Genomic DNA, 12,456 nt, shown 5'->3' on the forward strand with positions numbered 1-12,456 from the left:
GACTGCGGGTCCATCTCAGAGGGCGTCCCTCTCCTGGGCTGTGAGTGACATGGACTGAGCAACACCCTAGGTGCTTGCAGGAATTAATGCAGTTTTCCAATTTGTTTGTCTCAAATACAGTGGAGTGAGTCCCTGAAATACAAGGCACCTGGGACCTACCGCGATTGAGAACTGTGGTTGGCACCTTATGTTTACACCACCCATGCCGTGAACAAGGCCCTTTACCCAGCGCGGGCCCGGGCTGCGCCCAAGCGATGTGCCCGCCCCATGAGCTGCGGTCCACACAACCGGCACAGCGCCTACCTCCTGTGTCTGGGGTCTCAGGGAGTGCAGCGAGGAGTCCGGTGCAGGCCTGGACGTGACTGGCGCTCAGGCAGTGTCGGGGCTTCTGAAGCTGGGGCCGTTCTTATCTTGTTATTATTATTACTTTTACCAGGCCCACAGAAATGCCAAGCACAGGACGGGAAACTCAGTGTGACCAAGAGCGAGCCTTTCCGCCGACCCCTGGCCCAGGCGGCCATGGCTCTGCCCCTGCCTTCCCTCCATCTGGCTCTGGCTTCTCCTGGACGCGTGCCTGGTGCTGCCCTGTTCTCTCCCACACATGCAGGCCTCTGTGACTCCACTGGCCTCAGTTTCTCCACTCCGAGGCCTGGCTCCTGTGGCCTGCAAGGGAGAGAGATACCAGCTCTGATGCCACAATCTGGAAATCACCCTCACCTTATCTGCCATCGGGAAGCTACTGACGTTTCAAAGCCAAAGGTGTGGCGTGGCTGGAGTTTTAGCAGCTGGGTACAGCTGCAGAAAACAGCCCTCGCAGACTGAACTCAGCAAGTGCCTGGAGATGCGTCTTTTCTCTGATTTGTCCAGCCTGCTGTTGGCTTCAGTCACACGCCGTGTTTCAATTACTGGGTTCCACATGACAGTCGGATATTTTACCATGATGGGTCAGCCTCTCCTTGCGAGGAAGAAGTGTTAAATTTGGAAATCCAGAGCTGTTTGATCTTCAGATGATATCCGTGACATAAAATAGAATATTTACAGCCTAGTACTCCACGGCAGTGCCAACTTTCAGAACGGAAAAGCTCTGTTTAAAAAAAATTCCGAGATCCACAGAGGCCTTGAGAAAGTGCGCTCACCCCACACTGATCCCGCATGTGGTCAGCTCCTTCTTGTCCCCAGGTACCCCCAGACCGATGGCTGCAGCGGATCCGAGAGGAGCCTGCCTTCCAGAGGAGCAGCTGTTCGCTTAAATTCCGGATGGCGGAGTCGCAGATTCACAGAGGTTGTCCACTGGAAGAGGGGTCCCCTCTAGTATTCACCGTGGCCATCACTGCCCAGGACCTCTAGGAGACAAAGAATTCCATTTCTTAAAATCTAGTTAACATATCAAAGAGCAGTGAATGTGCAGATTGCTGTCATAAGGATTCCTTTATTGCTTTTTCTTTCACCAGGCCCCCCGCCCCCCCATCCGCTCCAACAAAGTGACTCCTTGGAAAGAAGAGCCGCTTTTTACATCCTTCAGATGTTTACCTTCAGTAAAAGACACTTCAAAGGGCGCTCAGGACTCTCCCTGTGCCTGGCAAACAGTGAAGCTTCATTGCTGGACTGACGGTGCCTCTCTGCAGAGTTAATTCACCTAGGCAGCCGCCCCGTCTTTGGAGCCAGCTGTGTTCCTAATGGGCCCTCGGCTCACGGGTGGCCTGGCCCGGCACAGCTTGAGAATCAGACAAGGCTTCAGTGAGAATGTGGGGCCACCTTGTCACCCCTTCCCCCGCACCCCGCCGCCTGTCACCCCTTTCCCCACAGCCCGAGGCCTGGCCCCTCAGAAAGTCAGTTAATGTTTTTCCGCCTAAGCCCTGCTCAGTCCTGACTTCATCTTTCTGCAGAGGACGATTCCCATAAAGATTACTCTGTTCTTCTTTTAATATCAAGTTGCCCAAATGGGTTTGATGAACATCCTTAATTAAGGATAGGATGTAAATACATGTAAATGTTACCTCCCAAATGCAGCAGGAACTGGAGGGCCCAGAGTTGCCAGCTCCCAGGAGAACAGGCCCCCCCTCCACAGGCCACGTCCAGCCTGTCTGCACTGCCGGCTGCTAGAGACGGCTTGGAAAGGCGTGGCTCCCAGGGAGGTGTTATGTGGGCACCCGTGGCATCCTCGCTCAGGCCCACCACAAAATAACAATGACACTGCCCCTGACCCTCACACGCCCTGCCCTCTAGGACATGCACTTAACCTTCAACATTGTTACACACTTGCCCTCTTTTTTATAGATAAAGAAACCCAAGCTCAGAGGATCCCTTGGCAGACGGGAACTGCACCCTGTTTCTGAACGTGAGAGGTGTGCTCTGTCCGTGTAACTCTTGCCTTTCTCAATAGAGAGAATTTTGAGCGCGGCTGCCTCCCGTCTGTCTACCGCCTGGAAATGTGACTTTTCAACGCTAAGTCTGGCAAGTCTTGTGGGCAAGTTTTATTTCATACGTGTTCTCTCTACAAGGGACAGAGATCCCCATGCTGCTTGGAAACGGAGTTGCACATGGCCGCTGTGTATGTGAATAAGAAGTTTGAATGGAGTCTCTCACTAAAGGTTCTAGCAGTTTCCCGGACTGACAGTCAACACACAGTGCAGCTCTGTCGGTGGAAAGATGGCTTTCTGCTCTGTGATAGCTGCCCAGTGCTTCAGAACACGTTTCTGTTCTAGCTAAAGAGAGAGGAAGGAAGAGGCTGAAACTCCCATTAATCTAGAAGGTTCTGCCAATGGGAGGATGAGAACAGAGAGCGGAAGGGACCAGCAGCCCCGCCCTCTGATGCTCAGACACTCATGGGCAGCAGGAAAAATTAATTCCGTAAAGGTAATGCCTTGAGTCCCTTCTAAACACGAGTTCCGAGTGGCTTCGGAACCAAACGACAAGTGAGGAGGCGCTCACGCTGGATCTCCTGAAGGGACCGGAAGGAATCTGACAGCTTTCCTCAGTGATAAACAGATCTGGCTGCGCAAACCTCCCCCAGTCGCTGACCCAGCCTCGTCCCAGAATTCAGGAAGACCCCAGACTCCTTTCAGAGACCAATTCACGTCCGAGAGGAGATTCCCAAGCTTTCATTCAAAGGCTTTTTCAATCATTTTAAGTATGTGGAGACGTGTATGTGAAGCAGATTCAGACACAGACACGACTCCAAGCCGACATTTTCTTGAAACCCACATTCCGCCTTTAAAAGGCCAAAGACTCAGCTCCTCACCCTGTCACCGCCATGAGCAGCGCAGAGGACGCACCGTGGGAACAGGACAGCAGCAGGCAGCCACCCCCTCGCCTCAGCCTGGCTCTTTCCGGGTATCCTCACACTCTATCCACACAGCCACCCCCACACAGCAGGTACGGCTGTTCTGACTTTACACAGGGGAAACTGAGGCATGGACCCGGCCAGTGACTTTCTCTGGGGCCGTGTGTCTGGTGGCAGAGCCAGCGCTGGAACCCAGAAGGCTGCCGTCAAAATAGGTTCAGTAAATGTTCTGGGCATAAAGGAATAACTGCCCTACTTCTGTCTCCAAAATCTCCCCTTTACAAGCTGGGGGATGGAGAGGTCCCAGGCCTCCAGCGTCTGCAGGGACAGGGGACGCCCCCCGGGACAAGGAGCTAGCCATCTGTCCTGTCCTTCCAGAGCCCACACTGTTGCCCATTTTTCTCAGGAAGGAAGCCGCAGCGTGCGGTCCTTCTGCGCACCAGGCTGACCGTCTCCCAGGTTCTTGGTTTTCTTCCTTGCGTCCCCGTCTCTCTCACTGGATGCTGACTTTGCGCCGTGACCCCACTTTTTATGCCCTGATCTCAGACCACATCTGTCCCCACACCGACTGCGTCCCTGAAAGACCCCTGGTCTGCGGGTGCTCCGGGCTCCCTGCGGCTGGCCCCTGGGCTGCTGCAGTTGGTCTCACACATTGACCGAGGCGCATTCACTCGGCGCCTGCTGTGTGCAGGAGCTGAGCCTTCCCCAGGCTCTGGGCATTCCTATCACACCCCCACTGTGCCTGACGGTTCTCCATCTGTTGTGCTGAGTGATGTCCTGTTAGTGACGTGGACACAGAAACCAGGGCTTGCTTCTCTGAGCCTACATGCGGGGCATTAACGCAATTTTTTAAATGAGTTCCGCCAACTAATGATACATTGAGTTTGACTCACATAGTCCTAACAGACATAGGTTTGGCTTTCATATGCAAGAATAAAATTAAAGTTCTGTAACAATAACAATTTTTACAGTTATTGTAACAATTAACTGCGTAGTTACTCTTACTATCACTCAGTAAATCGCAGTTGCTTTTCTTTAGGGAGAAAGCTTTTAGGGGAAAAGCATATGAGGGATTCAGTCATATAAATGCCCTCTAAGTAGACATCAAGACCATAGAATAAACCAAATCCTGAAGCTGTATCACCAGAGAAAAATAAAAACTGCTAAGCTTAATAGAGGTTTATGCAAACACTGATATACACAGAAATTGTATGTGTGTCTGTGCTCCATGAGTAATATATTTTGCAACCTTAAAATATAGGCCTGAGATTAATAAATAAACTGTAACTTACCATGATTTAAGTGTATTGAAGGACCTGGAATTTTCTGTGGTCTGAAAGCCGCTAGCAGAAAGTGGCGTGTCCACACTGCTGTGATCTGCGTCGCACGCTTCCGCGTATGTGTGACTCCAGCGTAGCAGCAGTGCGGTCCCTGAATAACAAAGTACCTGTCAAAAAGGTCAGATTTTCATTGAAACCCAGACGTAATTAAAGAAGAACACCTTTCGTGCCCTTCGTGAAATGCGGGTGCTCTGTGCAGTCCGCTGAGAAGAGACGCCGGCCCTGGGCTCCTCTGGAGCCGGGGCCACCCATTCCCAGAGCCACATTGGCTGTGAGGTCTCAATTCTACAGCTGAAGGAAGAAATTCCTCCACTAATGTGGTGGATCCACTCTGACAATTTGTGTCCTTCAGGTCAAAAGTCAAATGGAAAAGGGCTGAGGTGATTTACGGCCAAAATGGGAAGATGTCTGGACTTTTCTGAGGGGCCTAGTGGGACCCCCGTCATCTGAAACAGTCCACCCTGGAGCAAGCAGAGGGGGCATCTACACCAGCCCAGGCTGGGCCACCACCTATGTCCCCTCCCCTCCGCAGACCTCAAGACTTGCGTGCATTTCCAAACCCTCTCCTAAGAAGCTGCCCACCAAGGCCCAACTCCAGGCAAAATGACCCCCCCCCAGAGGTGAGAGGCAGCTTGAGGGGCTCAGACCAACATTCTCAGAGGAGGCTGCTGGCTACAGATCCGCCTCCTGAAGCCCAAGCAGAGTGTTGTCCAGAAAACACTGGGTTAGAAGAGATGAGCCCTCGGGCCTCTCCCACCCATGAAGACCTAAGGCAGGGCCTCCTGCCACAAGCGGCCTGACCCCCTGTAGAGAGGAGTGGACAGTCAGGCCCCCCGAGGCTGGTGGCCTAGTGCAGGGACACTGGGACCCCAAGGAAGGAGACCAGCCAGGGAGATGCAGGCCAGCAGGAGCTGCTGTGGGGGCCTGGGGGTCCTGGTCAGTCCTGGTCACCCCAGTCCTTTAAGAAAAGGGCAGGAGCTGCAGGAACACCCCCAATGTGTTGCCCCGGACAGGATTCATCTCCATCGCCCTCCACAAAGACAAGGCCCTGGGAGGCCCAGGTCCAGTATAGGGAGACGCAGAAGCTGATGAGCATGAGAGGCTGGCGGTCACTTCAGCAGCCCAGCAGTCTGGGGAGGAGGGGTATCCTCTGCAGGAAGTGCAGGTGTTTGTACAGCAAGGGGGGACGCCCTAACAAACAAAGCACCTGTGTCATAAATTTCTTGAGAATTCAGCGGGTTGCTTTAAAGGAGACTCACAAAATGCCGAGCTCAAGGAAGATGCCCAATAAATGGAGAAATGGGGGAGAGAGGTTCCTTCGCTACAATTACCATTGGCTGATTCCATTCCAGAAACCCAGCAAGCAAAGCCCATTCAGGCCACGGCACAGCAGCCTCCGGATCGGGTTCCCTTCCAGCTCCGGGAGACCCAGTTACCTCCAGTGCCTAGTTCAGGGCACTGGGGCCACTAGAGGTGGGGCCTTCAGAGAGAAGCCTCTGAACATACTCACAAAGGGCAGGTGTCCCGGCACCCACAGCCATGAGGTCCCGGCACCCACAGCCATGAGGTCCAGGCACCCACAGCCATGAGGTCCCGGCACCCACAGCCATGAGGTCCTGGCACCCATAGCCATGAGGTCTGCACACATCTCAGCACCCACAGTCATGAGGTCCAGGCACCCACAGTCATGAGGTCCCGGCACCCACAGCCATGAGCTCTGCCCAGGGAAAAAGAAAATGCAACATTTATTTTTTTTTACTGACTTATCAGTCAGAGCGGTAGCTACAATGGTCCAGATCTGAGATGCACAATTATTTTTAACTTTTTTAAATGCCAGTTTGTTCTCATCTGCACCAGACCTGCAAAAGCCTTGTGCAGTGCAGATTCCAGTGGCCCCTGACGCTGGTTAGATCTGTTCAGCTACACACGCGTGCATGGCCTTCCCTGCCCTGTTTTGGAATATTTAACCCGATTGTGATTTGGCAGCAGAGTCCCTCCTGCCCCACCCACCCGCAGGCTCTGTGAGCAGACAGTCTGACACCCTCTACCCCCGCCCCGGACGTGCTTCCTGTTTCACTCCCCAGCTTTCTTAATCTTCTCTTTTTCATTGAAACATGATATAGTACTTTTTAAAAGGCATCTAGAATCTAATTCCTTCCCTTTTGTGGCTTTTTCAGTAGGAATGTAATAACCATCTATGACTGAAGAACTCAGGATGACCAGATACCAGGCAATCGTATGGGATTTTTAATTTCTAAGAACGGAGTTGTGTTCTGCTTTCGGTCTTCATTCTGTCACACAGGCTCTACCCAGCACTCGCTGCACCCAGGCACCGCCCCAGGGCCTGGAGAGGGGACGGGTAATAGCTCAGATCCCAGCAAGCGGCAGAGGCCCAGGAGCTTGCAAGGCCTTTCGGAGGAGCCCTTGTATGCGTCCTTGGATGGTGAAATTAACAGTGGAAGGCCGTCCCTGCGTCCGTGAAGTCCAGATAAAATTCGCTTACTGCAAGGACCTGCTGCGCTCAGCAGGAGCCCTGAGAAACTGCAGTGAAATTGTAGAATTTAGAGCCAGCAGGCTGGCAAAGCTGGGTGTGAGCACTACGCCGCCAAAGCAACACTTAGCAACAAACCAGGGCAATGAGCAACCCCTTTACGCGAGGGGAAGACGCTGCCCGGGGTGCCCCACTGTGACAGAAGCAGATCTGACTCTCCAGCTCCTCCACAGCCCGTCCAGGAAGCGGCACCCCCAGAAGGCTTGGCGGAGACGTGTCTGTCTACGCTGCATTCACCCAGAAACTCCCGTCAGCCAAGCCCGTTTTTAAGTGGGCTGTGATTAGGAGGTGTAAGGCCCTCGGCGTCATCCATGGCTGTATGTGCGTGTGAGCAGGTGAGCCCCCTGTCAGTGTGCATGAGCCGACGCCTGTTTCATTTCCCCACCCAAAGCTCTCCGAGGAAGCATGTGTCTGAATCACCAGCGCCGACACGGGTAAGTCCCCAGCACTTTCCCTCCTTGGCGGCCCCTGTCTGAGGCTGGATGAGGGCTGTGCTGGAAACCCCATCTTGCAGAGCTCTGAGGGTTCAACTGCAAACACACAGTCCCCGTGACCAGGCGTTCTGCCCGAGCCAAGGGCTGGGTCTGTTGACTTTTTATGCATGAAGGCGAAACTGTCCTGTCCCTGAAAACAGCGCATTGGACCTGTCGCTTCAGAAAGTCAGACGAAGAGCAAGATGTGTGCAACAGACACAAAACGTGCGTCTCCAGGACACAACATGAACTCTGCTTCCAGAAGGCCACTTCTCACTAATAAAACCATTGTAATTAAGACTGAAACGGCAAGACATGTAAAACTCAAATCCGGCTGGGGCTCCAGGATGGTCACTCATTTTCTGATTGTCACTGTTCTCAGCCGCCATCCTGCGGCTGCGTCAGGACTGTTGTCAGTATGACATTGGCACGTGCGTCCTGCTCACGGGAAGCGCAGGCTGCTGGGCTTCCTCTCCTTCCTGTGCACTTGTCCACAGATGAGCCACACACCTCACTGCCAGCTGCAGAACAGTCACGGAAAGGCAGTTGGCATGGGAGGGGAGGCAACAAGGGTCCCTACTCCCCCGCAAGCTTGTGCAGCTCCAGTGAGCCGCAGACACATGTAGCTTACACCTTTCATGACACCACGTCTCATTCAGACATCTCAGGACTAACAGTGTTGGTTCCCACATGGCTCTGATGCCCTTCTTTGCATCAAATGTTTTGTGCACAAAGGGTTCCAGGTTTTCCGATGTGAAAACAGCCCTCTGCAGAACCCCAGCGGCTGCCCGGGGCTGGCGTCTCTGTCCTGCCATCCTGCGGGAGACGCTCGGTGAGCTCATCAGAGGGGCTGCAGAGGCCACCCAGGGGGGCCTCCCTCCAGCCCCCACCCACCCCTCCTGTCTCCTGCACCCTGTCCTCCGCAGCTGATGACAGTTAAATCTATGGGTGGGAGGAATCCACCTCACCCCGCCCCGCTGTAATTACAGCTCTGCTGCCGGCCCCAGCTCCGGCAGGCTCCATCTTGTCTGCGCCCTGGTGCCCGGCGTTTATTTACAAGCTCAAGAACGTCTCGAAGGCAGCAGCCGCGCTAAGGCCGGGAGGCAGTGATGGAAACATGGTGTGGTGGTCACGGGGGGCAAACACTGAAAGGCAGAGGCTGGAAGAACGGACAGTTATGTACATTTCTCAGGAAACTATGCAGGCGGCCTCCATGGTCGGGATGAGCGTTTGAGGTTGAGACCAAGTTGGGCTCAGAAGAGAACACAGAAGAATGCATGGAGCCACTGTGCCATCCTGAGAGCCAGGGGGCCAGGCCGGGGGTGGCCAGCAGGCTTTCAACCCTTCCACAGGACGTCCACTAGCTTGTTCCACGTCAACGGCTTCTCGGCAAAGCACTCGCCACAGATGCATGGCCACCCTGTCCTGGAAAAATGAAAGCAGAAACCAAACCCCAAATCCTTCTCAAGGACTCACTTTCACAGCCTCGCCTGACTCTTTTCTCTCCTTTTCTCAAAAGCTCTTTTTCATCGGCTCCTTTGCACGATCGCACCAGCACTGACCTGCGATATTTCGCACTTCCTCTGCCTCCCAAGCTGATTCATTCAATCCACCACATGGTGAAATGTTAAAAGACACGATCAAAGTATGAAGAAATCACCGCAAATAAAAGTCATCAGCATGTGGCAGAACCATAAGCTGCCGATGAGGATACAAGCTGATTCCCATCCCTCCCCTCAAAGATGGGAACCCGAGGTAAGCACATGGCCAAGCGCTGCCTCGGCGAGGTTGGAGGGGCCCGTGCTGCTGAAAGCGTGCAGCGGGCGTGAGGATGAGGCTAGTCATCATTGACGGCCAAGCTTGCATTCACATATAATATCGCATTTTAAATAATTTATTATTTCAGCTTTAAAAAGCACACATTGTTTTCATATAATACAATACATATTAATTATACTTCATGTAATTTATTGCATGCATTGCTGTTATACTTCCTGCCATGATGTATGTATATTTGGAATGAGAGGCAGGGAACAAAACCCTTTGGGGAGATGTATTTCTATTCATATGAATCTGTGTGTTAGCTTCTCCGTCTGTGAAGTGGGAGCAATTGCCCCAAGCTCATAATGTATTCCAGTGGCCTCTGCCGTGGGCAGTACAAAGTTGCGGAGCTGTTCAGAGAAGGGTTGTCCTAAACCAGCAGCAAGGTCATCATTTCTTAAGTCTCACTGCGTTTTATATTTACTTTATTTCAGCCTCAACTTGGAAGCCAAGGCAGCCTGTGTGGTTTAAACAGAAAGGAGCCTCGGAGCTCCCCAAGTGCATACAAAGCCATTTCCATTACCTGGAGCACGGTTCCTTGCCACACAACCATTAAAAACCACGCTGCAGAATACTCAGTGATGGGGGTGCTGTGACGCCTGAGAGAGTTACACAGGCCCCTGCGCCCTCAACGTTACAGAAGCAGGGTGGACACAGGCAGAGGCGCATCCACAGCCTCCATGGCACCTGCGCCCTCAACGTTACAGAAGCAGGGTGGACACAGGCAGAGGCGCATCCACAGCCTTCACGGCAGCGCACCACGTTCGGGGGCCTCGCACCCTGGATGGTCACTTCCTTCTTGGTACCTTTCTACACCCTCACACCCTTTTCTCCAACAGAGATGTGTTGCACTGGGAATCAGCGCAAAGCAAAATAAACGTTATGGTTGGATTTGTGTTTGAACAGCGTCTCTCCCCTCACGGTCCAGTGCCCTCTCCTCTTTTTCTCTCATCTCTGCTTTAGTAAAAACCTGAGGATTTCTGGATCACTAGTGCTTGGTTGCTGAAAAATAAAGAGAGCATTCTCCTCTCTGCCCTTTGGAGCGAGCAGAGCACAGCCCCAGCAGCAACAGTCAGCAAAGGTACGCTGGGGGTGAGGGAGGGGGTAGGAAAGGAGGAGAAGTGGACACTGGGGAGAGAAGCAGTTGGGGATGTTTCGGGTAGGAGGGAACAGAGCAGAAAGGAAATGGGGTGTTATGTTAATGGGGGAGCCTGGCACAGATGAGTTTCTCTGAGGCTCCACCTGGCACAGAGCAGGACAGGGCACTCAGGTGGTCCCAATAAACCACCTGCCAGGTGGTCTCAGGCTCGGCTTCCAGCTCCGAGTACAAAAGGATTAGCAGCTGAACAAAAAGAAAATGGAGAAACCAAAAGTGGTGCCTTCTTGAAACAGGCAGATTTCCCAAACAAACCTCCAGCCGGGCTCGCCAGGATGAGGAGGGACCCCCCTGAACCCAGGTACGGGGCCCAGAGGCTCTGGGAGGGGGGGCAAGTATGGCCCTACGACTGCAATCTGCAAATTCTGATCAGATTTAGAAATTGATTAATGATGAAATACACCTAGACTGCTTCCCTTTAAAGCAGGCAAGATTTTCTGATGACGCAGGGACATTCTTAGGGGAAATGAGCGTTAATTGCTGTCTAGACATTTTATTACTACAGTGGGGCACTGGTCATCAGCCATCTCTTCTTTTACACATTAAACTCTAGGTCAGCCGAAATTGTTTGTTTCTGAGGAAAAAAAGATACAGGCTCGGAGTAGACTGTGACTGAGCACAGAGACACCACCCAACCAGGGCAGGGGGTGGGAAGCAGGGAGGACGGTGGGGGACAGGACCACGTCCTTCTCAGAGCACACGCTTCCCTGACCCGTGCAGAGCACAGGTGCGCTCTGTGATTCTGAACAGATTCCACCACGCAGGTGACTTCTCTTCATCCTTCTTGTAATCATTTTAAAAATCACCTTTCAACTAGTTTCCAAGGACAGTTCTGCCCTTTTGGAGTTTGAGAGGCAGCAGTTAAAATCAATGAAAGAGGATCTTCCCAGGACACAGTGAGCTCCTCCTGGCCCCATGACACAGGACAGACCAGCCCCCAGCAAGTAGGGCCTCCCACGCCCAAAAACTGTGTAGTCAATAAATAACATGGAAGTAAAAGGAGCAATGGGGAAAAGAAGAAAAGTGTGGGAGGTCAGAAGGGAGACCCTCCTTCTTCCCTCAGAAGAGGTGGGAAGGGCAGAGAAGGAAAACCAGACGGGCTGGGGATGGGGTTTCCCACAGAACGCACAGGTGAGATTTGCCAGAGCCTCTGGACCCATGACCTTCTCTTCTCCATTCTGCCCCCTTTCAAAGGCAAGCAGCTGGCAAATGCAGAGCACACAAGAAATGCAAGGAGAGTGTGAGATGTCCAGAACCAACTGGAAGGTTCCCCACGCTGGTTTGGCCATGGCCTGGCAGCCATTCTGGGCCTCAGAACAGATGTCAGCATCAGACAGGTTCTGCAGACAGCTGGAGCACCACGGGCCCCTTCCAGCTTCTCTTTTGCACCCAAGTCCCTCAAAAAGAAGCCCACATCCCTGGCATGTAGAGTCCACAAGGCAGAGCAAAGGACAGAGACCAGGGTCACACACTGGCTTGGGGCCCCGTGGATAGCTGTAACTGCGCAGTCGGGATAACTGATGTTGGTTTTGTACCCATGCTTCTAAGAACCCAGGTTCTGCTGACTGCTGCAAACCTCAGTGCAAGCGGCCATCAGCAAATGCACATCTCAAGTTAGTTGTGGAGAAAACACCAAAATCAAGGACAAATGCAGAGCCACCCTTGAGCTCTGTTTACACAGTCTTGTTGCAAAACCATACCTCTAGCGAACATTCCTGAAGACCTTTATGTCCCCAGAGGGAGGAAAGAGGAACAGTGCTCCAGGCTCTCCTGATGACACCGTGGCTTCAATGCATTTCTCTCCAGCTCTGCTCCTGATGCCACAGCTCCAA

The sequence above is a fragment of the Cebus imitator genome, unplaced genomic scaffold (assembly GCF_001604975.1).
Source record: "Cebus imitator isolate Cc_AM_T3 unplaced genomic scaffold, Cebus_imitator-1.0 Scaffold324, whole genome shotgun sequence".
Taxonomy (NCBI): domain Eukaryota; kingdom Metazoa; phylum Chordata; class Mammalia; order Primates; family Cebidae; genus Cebus; species Cebus imitator.